The following is an 8666-nucleotide window of genomic DNA, read 5'->3' on the forward strand; positions in this document are numbered from 1 at the left end:
ACTTCTCACAATATAAAATGTGGTAGGCTAAGCCTAGCTATATCCCGTCATCTGCCCCCACTATTCTTACATTCTTGAAATCTAAGTTTTGTATTTTTATGGTTAGAAATTACAATCAAGATGCATTAGTGTTCTGAAAATAATATTGGTTTGAATTAAATTGTTGAAATGTTTTGAATACAGCAGCAATTCGGGTGTTTAACATAAATATTAAAAAGGAGTGAAGATTTGTTCCACAAAGATATTTCAGCTTTTATTTTATTTAAACCAGCATAGAAATATTGTAAATTATATAACATCATTTTGGAGCATTCACAAAGTCGAGTCTCGCTCAAAACGCAAAAGAGAGGTGAGTACAATAGTCGACACGGCCATTTTATCCGGATTTTGTTTTTCCTGTGATACACATATTTATACATGGTGAGATAATTATTTTATCCTCTGCTAATTTCGATTGTTTTAAAATTTAATTTACAGTTCTTATTTTAGCGACGAAAAAAGTGTTATGATAACAAAAACCGAAAATAAAATAAAACGTTTGATTTTTATAATAATTTCCGGACTACGTCGATTAAACTATTGGACTACGACCTCGGAAAAAATGTAAACAACGCGCTGCTGCGTTGCGGGTATTTTAATGCACAGAAGAGGATTTTTCGTCAGTTGCAGCCGGACTATTTTATGATTGGTAGGTTTTTATGTAAATACACATGTTTGTTCATCCAAAATCTAGAATACAGTCTTTTAATATCGATGTTAGGCGAGTTTGACAACTGGCCGGCCCGGCCCGAGATCTACAAAACCAGACGGGCAGACGACAGTCCTACCCGACACGTTTAAATTCCCAATGTTAGCCCTTTCGCAACCAAATGTGACAAATACTTCAAAAACACTACAAAACACGTCTTCATTCCAACTTAATCGTCTTCGCGTTGATAGTTTTCCTCAAATGTGATGAATTGGAATATCCTTTCGCAGGCAAATCGCCTTGGTGGGCTTACTAAAGGCTAGCTGCGATAACGTAGCTCTGGACGACGGACGGACAATTTCTGACAGATGGTCGTAGCCTGCCGGAGAGCAGTGTAGGCAGGGTATGAATATTCGTTCTAACTAAAGGCGAGATGGCTGAAGAGAATTGACCAGAATGTTCAATAAGTACTCGGTGATTTAAACTTGATAGGATTGTTTTTTTTATCAATTCTATCAATTCTTTATTAAGGCCCTGCGTAAGGATAAACATGTTAAATAGAGAGGATTTCACTTAACATGATATAAAGGTACCTTCAAGACGTGTTATATTAATTTATAACGCATCAATGGATTGAAAATTATATAAGACTTATTCATAGTGAATTGATTGAAAACCACTCGTTCTCTAGTATTTTTTTCATGTACATGTCTTTGTGTTAATTACAAAAAAGATAAAGGTCACATGTTACAGTGAAACATAAACATGCAGTAGTCGGATGTTGTGTGTATGTACAAATGTACCCTATATGTTTGCCAGCGACCTAGCATCTTCATACATGTACCTTGAGATCAATTTAAAACAAAATTCACACAATGATAAGGATGTTAATATCTCCAGACAAGATAAGTCTCGGGGTTTTTAATGATTCAGTTTGTTGGTTTGTATAGCTTTCCTAAATTAACACATTGTATTATTATAAGACAAACTGTACCATCATATTAAGCACAATGTGTAATTAACTGATTTTAACAAAAATATTTTTCTAATTAATGGTATATATGGGTATTGGTGAGACAAAGCCTCATGAAAAATATGCTCATGTGTTTTAAATACCAGCACTGCCTGAAGGGCCGCCTTGCGCAATGTCTGTTATCCATTCTCATCCATCAATATTTCCTTTAAATCTCTACTGTTTCTGAATTCCAGAATGGATCTGATGATAAACACATGGTATGGCTCCTACATGTATATAGGACCAGAAAGAGGGGCTCAATAGTGTAAAACTAGAAGAAAAAAAAATTAAAAAAAATAAAAACAATTAAAAATCCTTCTTGTTAAAGAATAACAGGATTTAGTCCACCTTTGAGTTAGAACCATTGTTAGGAGAGGCAGCTCAAAAAGTAGGAAACTATTTGTAGTACAACTTTCATGATAGTATTTTGCCATGATTACTGAAATATCCAGGTGTAAGTAATGCAGGCCCTCTGGGCCATTTGTTATTTGAGCAATGTTATTGGTCAATCAAGTATCCCTATAGTAGTTTGTAATTTCAATTCTACAATTTCTTTGAAGTCTCAATGTTTGCTTACTAAGATTTATGAAACCTTTTTTAACATAATCAGTATGTAATAAATACTGATTTATTCGTTTAACACTTTGTGCCAAAATTATATAATGTAAAGTTTCTATTCTTTTCCAGACTGAAAAACAATATGCAAAAACACTTTTGTTGTGTCGAGGTGTAGATCTGATCCCTCAGCCTGTAGTCCTAATGGAAAAAAAACTAAAAAGAAACTTCATCGACCATCATCGACTGAAAGAGTTGTGGTCAGCTTGTCGAGTGAGAATGGCTTGATCAGATCAACTGGTATTAGCATGGAATAGCAATCAGCATGTCTTGACAAATTCCCAGGAGGCAGATCGGGATTTCTACCCAGACTTATAGTGTTGCTTCTCGGGCCCTGGAATCTCTAAAGTCTGTGGAACTGAACATCAGTTCAACCACACGAACCTTAAGAACTGTGTACTATGAAGAAAACCATCAACTCCGCAAAATCTATTACTGTTGTGCTTTCTCCTGTAACACAGGTATTGTTTTATGTTAGCATTTAATTAACAGTTGACAGTAGATGCTACATGCCATGAGTGAGGACTGTTTAAAAAAATTTCAAATTGCAAAAGGATTCAAGACTTTTTAGGGGGATTTATTTTATGGATGGTGTGTTGAAAAAGGAAGAGAAAGAGAAGTGGGAGAAGATAAGAATATGAGAGGAAGGGTGAATAGAGAAACATGTTAAATGCTAGTGTTAAAGTGTAAGAAGGAAAACAGAGAAATAAAAACAGTGTTGTGAGAGAAATGAAAATGAGAATGGAAGGGAGGGTAGAAGATGTTAGAAGTAAGTAAGGTGTGTAAATGTTGTTATATTGTTAAATATTGATTGAATAAAACATTATGAATCTATTTGATGTTTTTTTGCTTTGTTTGCTATATTTTTGAAAGGCTTCTTTATCAATTATAACATATTAGCATCTTGTTTATCAATACAATGATTATTAGTTTTTTAGCTCACCTGCCCGAAACGGCAAGTGAGCTTATGCGGTGGTGCGTTGTCCGTCCGTCCGTCCGGCGTCAACTTTTTCATTTAAACAACTTCTTCTCAATAACCAAGAGACCCAGGGACTTGATATTGGGCCTGTGGCATGCTGGGGTGAAGGGCTACAAAGTTTGTTCAAATAAATGACCTTGACCTTCATTCAAGGTCACATGGGTCAAATAGGCTATAATCTTCAAACAATTTCTTCTCAATAACCAAGAAGCCCATGGACTTGATATTGGGCCTGTAGAATGCTGGGGTGAAGGGCTACAAAGTTTGTTCAAATAAATGACCTTGACCTTCATTCAAGGTCACATGGGTCAAATAGGCTATAATCTTCAAACAATTTCTTCTCAATAACCAAGAAGCCCATGGACTTGATATTGGGCCTGTAGAATGCTGGGGTGAAGGGCTACAAAGTTTGTTCAAATAAATGACCTTGACCTTCATTCAAGGTCACATGGGTCAAATAGACTATAATCTTCAAACGACTTCTTCTCAATAACCAAGAGGCCCATGGACTTGATATTGGGCCTGTAGCATGCTGGGGTGAAGGGCTGCAAAGTTTGTTCAAATAAATGACCTTGACCTTCATTCAAGGTCACATGGGTCAAATAGGCTATAATCTTCAAACGACTTCTTCTCAATAACCAAGAGGCCCAGGGACTTGATATTGGGCCTGTGGCATGCTAGGGTGAAGGGCTACAAAGTTTGTTCAAATAAATGACCTTGACCTTCATTCAAGGTCACAGGTCAAATAGGCTATAATCTTCAAACAACTTCTTCTCAATAACCAAGAAGCCCATGGACTTGATATTGGGCCTGTAGAATGCTGGGGTGAAGGGCTACAAAGTTTGTTCAAATAAATGACCTTGACCTTCATTCAAGGTCACATGGGTCAAATAGACTATAATCTTCAAACGACTTCTTCTCAATAACCAAGAGGCCCATGGACTTGATATTGGGCCTGTAGCATGCTGGGGTGAAGGGCTACAAAGTTTGTTCAAATACATGACCTTAACCTTCATTCAAGGTCACATGGGTCAAATAGGCTATAATCTTCAAACGACTTCTTCTCAATAACCAAGAGGCCCAGGGACTTGATATTGGGCCTGTGGCATGCTAGGGTGAAGGGCTACAAAGTTTGTTCAAATAAATGACCTTGACCTTCATGCAAGGTCACATGGGTCAAATAGGCTATAATCTTCAAACAACTTCTTCTCCATAACCAAGAGGCCCATAGACTTGATATTGGGCCTGTAGTATGCTGGGGTGAAGGGCTAGGTAGCACACCACAGTAAGACAGCCTGGCCATGGGCAATTTTTTTGTTAAGCAAATAACTCCTGTATTATGATATGTATAAAAAATGAAAAAATAAATGTACACTATAATTGGTATATCCAGTATGAAGTAGTACATACAGGCTTCACATTTATTAAAACAAAAATCAATCAATTGGTTCCGGATTTTAAATATCCGGATTTTCCGAACGTGTGTTTACACAGGAAATTTAGTTTCGCCTACAGCGCAAAATGGAAGCCCACAGAAAAGGTAAGATAGCGGAAAAACTTAATTTACAACATATGTCCAAACAAGATTAATTCTGTCTTTGGGATAGAGATATTTAATTTTAAATAGGTTTCAGAAAAAAAATTGTGTAGAGAATTGTGCCATTTTGGGTCAAATATCATAATATTTTGCAATTTTTGAGAATTTTTTAAGCTGTTACCATGGTATTCACAGCTCTAAAAATCACAGAAAATATCAGTTTACTTATCCTTCAGAGCTCTATTAAAATTGCAAATGTTGTACAGATTTCAAATATATATACTTTATTAGAGGTTATATGTAAGGTTAACTGGCAATGTTTACATATCTAAAACATGTGCCATATTTTTCAGAATTTGGCATTTTTACTGTACACTGCTACCCTACAAAGTTTGTTCAAATAAATGACCTTGACCGTCATTCAAGGTCACATGGGTCAAATAGGCTATAATCTTCAAACGACTTCTTCTCAATAACCAAGAGGCCCAGGGACTTGATATTGGGCCTGTAGCATGCTGGGGTGAAAGGCTGCAAAGTTTGTTCAAATAAATGACCTTGAGCTTCATTCAAGGTCACATGGGTCAAATAGGCTATAATCTTCAAACGACTTCTCAATAACCAAGAGGCCCATGGACTTGATATTGGGCCTGTAGCATGCTGGGTTGAAGGGCTACAAAGTTTGCTCAAATAAATGACCTTGACCTTCATTCAAGGTCACATGCGTCAAATAAGCTATAATCTTCAAACAACTTCTTCTCAATAACCAAGAGGCCCAGGGACTTGATATTGGATCTGTAGCCTAATGGGGTGAAGGGCTACAAAGTTTGTTCAAATAAATGTCCTTGACTTTCATTCAAGGTCACATGGGTCAAATAGGTTATGATCATCAAACAACTTCTTCTTAATAACCAAGAGGCCCAGGGACTTGATATTGGATCTGTAGCCTGCACGGGTGAAGGGCTACAAAGTTTGTTCAAATAAATGACCTTGACCTTCATTCAAGGTCACATGGGTCAAATAGGCTATAATCTTCAAACGACTTCTTCTCCATAACCAAGAGGCCCATAGACTTGATATTGGGCCTGTAGTATGCTGGGGTGAAGGGCTACAAAGTTTGTTCAAATAAATGACCTTGACCTTCATTCAAGGTCACATGGGTCAAATAGGCTATAATCTTCAAAAGACTTCTTCTCCATAACCAAGAGGCCCAGAGACTTGATATTGGGCCTGTAGCATGCTGGCGTGAAGGGCTACAAAGTTTGTTCAAATAAATGACCTTGACGTTCATTCAATGTCACATGGGTCAAATAGGCTATAATCTTCAAACGACTTCTTCTCAATAACCAAGAGGCCCAGGGACTTGATATTGGGCCTGTAGCATGCTGGGGTGAAAGGCTGCAAAGTTTGTTCAAATAAACGACCTTGACGTTCATTCAAGGTCACATGGGTCAAATAGGCTATAATCTTCAAACGACTTCTTCTCAATAACCAAGAGACCCATGGACTTGATATTGGGCCTGTAGCATGCTGGGGTAAAGGGCTACAAAGTTTGTTCAAATAAATGACCTTGACCTTCATTCAAGGTCACATGGGTCAAATAGGCTATAATCTTGAAACGACTTCTTCTCAATAACCAAGAGGCCCAGGGACTTGATATTGGGTCTGTGACATGCCTGTTTGAAGGGCTACAATCTTTGTTCAAATAAATGACCTTGAAATTCATTCAAGGTCACATGGGTCAAATAGGCTGTAATCTTCAAACGACCTTTTCTCAATAACCAAGAGGCCCAGGGACTTGATATGGGGCCCGTAGCATGCTGGAGTGATGGGCTACAAAGTTTGTTCAAATAAATGACCTTGACCTCCATTCAAGGTCACATGGGTCAAATAGGCTATAATCTTCAAACGACTTCTTCTCAATAACCAAGAGACCCAGGGACTTGATATTGGGCCTGTAGCATGCTGGGGTGAAGGGCTACAAAGTTTGTTCAAATAAATGACCTTGACCTTCATTCAAGGTCACATGGGTCAAATAGGCTATAATCTTGAAACGACTTCTTCTCAATAACCAAGAGGCCAATGGACTTGATATTGGGCCTGTAGCATGTTGGAGTGACGGGCTGCATAGTTTGTTCAAATAAATGACCTTTACCTTCATTCAAGGTCACATGGGTCAAATAGGCTATAATCTTCAAACGACTTCTTCTCAATAACCAAGAGGCCCAGGGACTTGATATTGGGTCTGTCACATGCCTGTTTGAAGGGCTACAAAGTTTGTTCAAATAAATGACCTTGACCTTCATTCAAGGTCACATGGGTCAAATAGGCTATAATCTTCAAACGACCTTTTCTCAATAACCAAGAGGCCCAGGGACTTGATATTGGGCCCGTAGCATGCTGGAGTGATGGGCTACAAAGTTTGTTCAAATAAATGACCTTGACCTCATTCAAGGTCACATGGGTCAAATAGGCTATAATCTTCAAACGACTTCTTCTCAATAACCAAGAGACCCATGGACTTGATATTGGTCCTGTAGCATGCTGGGGTGAAGGGCTACAAAGTTTGTTCAAATAAATGACCTTGACCTTCATTCAAGGTCACATGGGTCAAATAGGCTATAATCTTCAAACGACTTCTTCTCCATAACCAAGAGGCCCATAGACTTGATATTGGGCCTGTAGTATGCTGGGGTGAAGGGCTACAAAGTTTGTTCAAATAAATGACCTTGACCTTCATTCAAGGTCACATGGGTCAAATAGGCTATAATCTTCAAAAGACTTCTTCTCCATAACCAAGAGGCCCAGAGACTTGATATTGGGCCTGTAGCATGCTGGCGTGAAGGGCTACAAAGTTTGTTCAAATAAATGACCTTGACGTTCATTCAATGTCACATGGGTCAAATAGGCTATAATCTTCAAACGACTTCTTCTCAATAACTAAGAGGCCCAGGGACTTGATATTGGGCCTGTAGCATGCTGGGGTGAAAGGCTGCAAAGTTTGTTCAAATAAACGACCTTGACCTTCATTCAAGGTCACATGGGTCAAATAGGCTATAATCTTCAAACGACTTCTTCTCAATAACCAAGAGACCCATGGACTTGATATTGGGCCTGTAGCATGCTGGGGTGAAGGGCTACAAAGTTTGTTCAAATAAATGACCTTGACCTTCATTCAAGGTCACATGGGTCAAATAGGCTATAATCTTGAAACGACTTCTTCTCAATAACCAAGAGGCCCAGGGACTTGATATTGGGTCTGTGACATGCCTGTTTGAAGGGCTACAACGTTTGTTCAAATAAATGACCTTGACCTTCATTCAAGGTCACATGGGTCAAATAGGCTATAATCTTCAAACGACCTTTTCTCAATAACCAAGAGGCCCAGGGACTTGATATGGAGCCCGTAGCATGCTGGAGTGATGGGCTACAAAGTTTGTTCAAATAAATGACCTTGACCTTCATTCAAGGTCACATGGGTCAAATAGGCTATAATCTTCAAACGACTTCTTCTCAATAACCAAGAGACCCATGGACTTGATATTGGGCCTGTAGCATGCTGGGGTGAAGGGCTACAAAGTTTGTTCAAATAAATGACCTTGACCTTCATTCAAGGTCACATGGGTCAAATAGGCTATAATCTTGAAACGACTTCTTCTCAATAACCAAGAGGCCCAGGGACTTGATATTGGGTCTGTGACATGCCTGTTTGAAGGGCTACAACGTTTGTTCAAATAAATGACCTTGACCTTCATTCAAGGTCACATGGGTCAAATAGGCTATAATCTTCAAACGACCTTTTCTCAATAACCAAGAGGCCCAGGGACTTGATATG

The 8666-nt window shown here is 38.5% G+C and overlaps 1 long non-coding RNA gene across 1 annotated transcript; it reads left to right on the forward strand.

Moving 5' to 3' along the window:
• Positions 1-554: 554 nt before the first annotated feature.
• Positions 555-2922, forward strand: LOC117344573. The gene is made up of 2 exons (XR_004536210.1): positions 555-688; positions 2391-2922. It is a non-coding gene; the product is annotated as an uncharacterized LOC117344573 (long non-coding RNA).
• The last annotated feature ends 5744 nt before the right edge of the window (positions 2923-8666 follow it).

This window comes from Pecten maximus, chromosome 16 (genome assembly GCF_902652985.1).
Source record: "Pecten maximus chromosome 16, xPecMax1.1, whole genome shotgun sequence".
Lineage (NCBI taxonomy): Eukaryota > Metazoa > Mollusca > Bivalvia > Pectinida > Pectinidae > Pecten > Pecten maximus.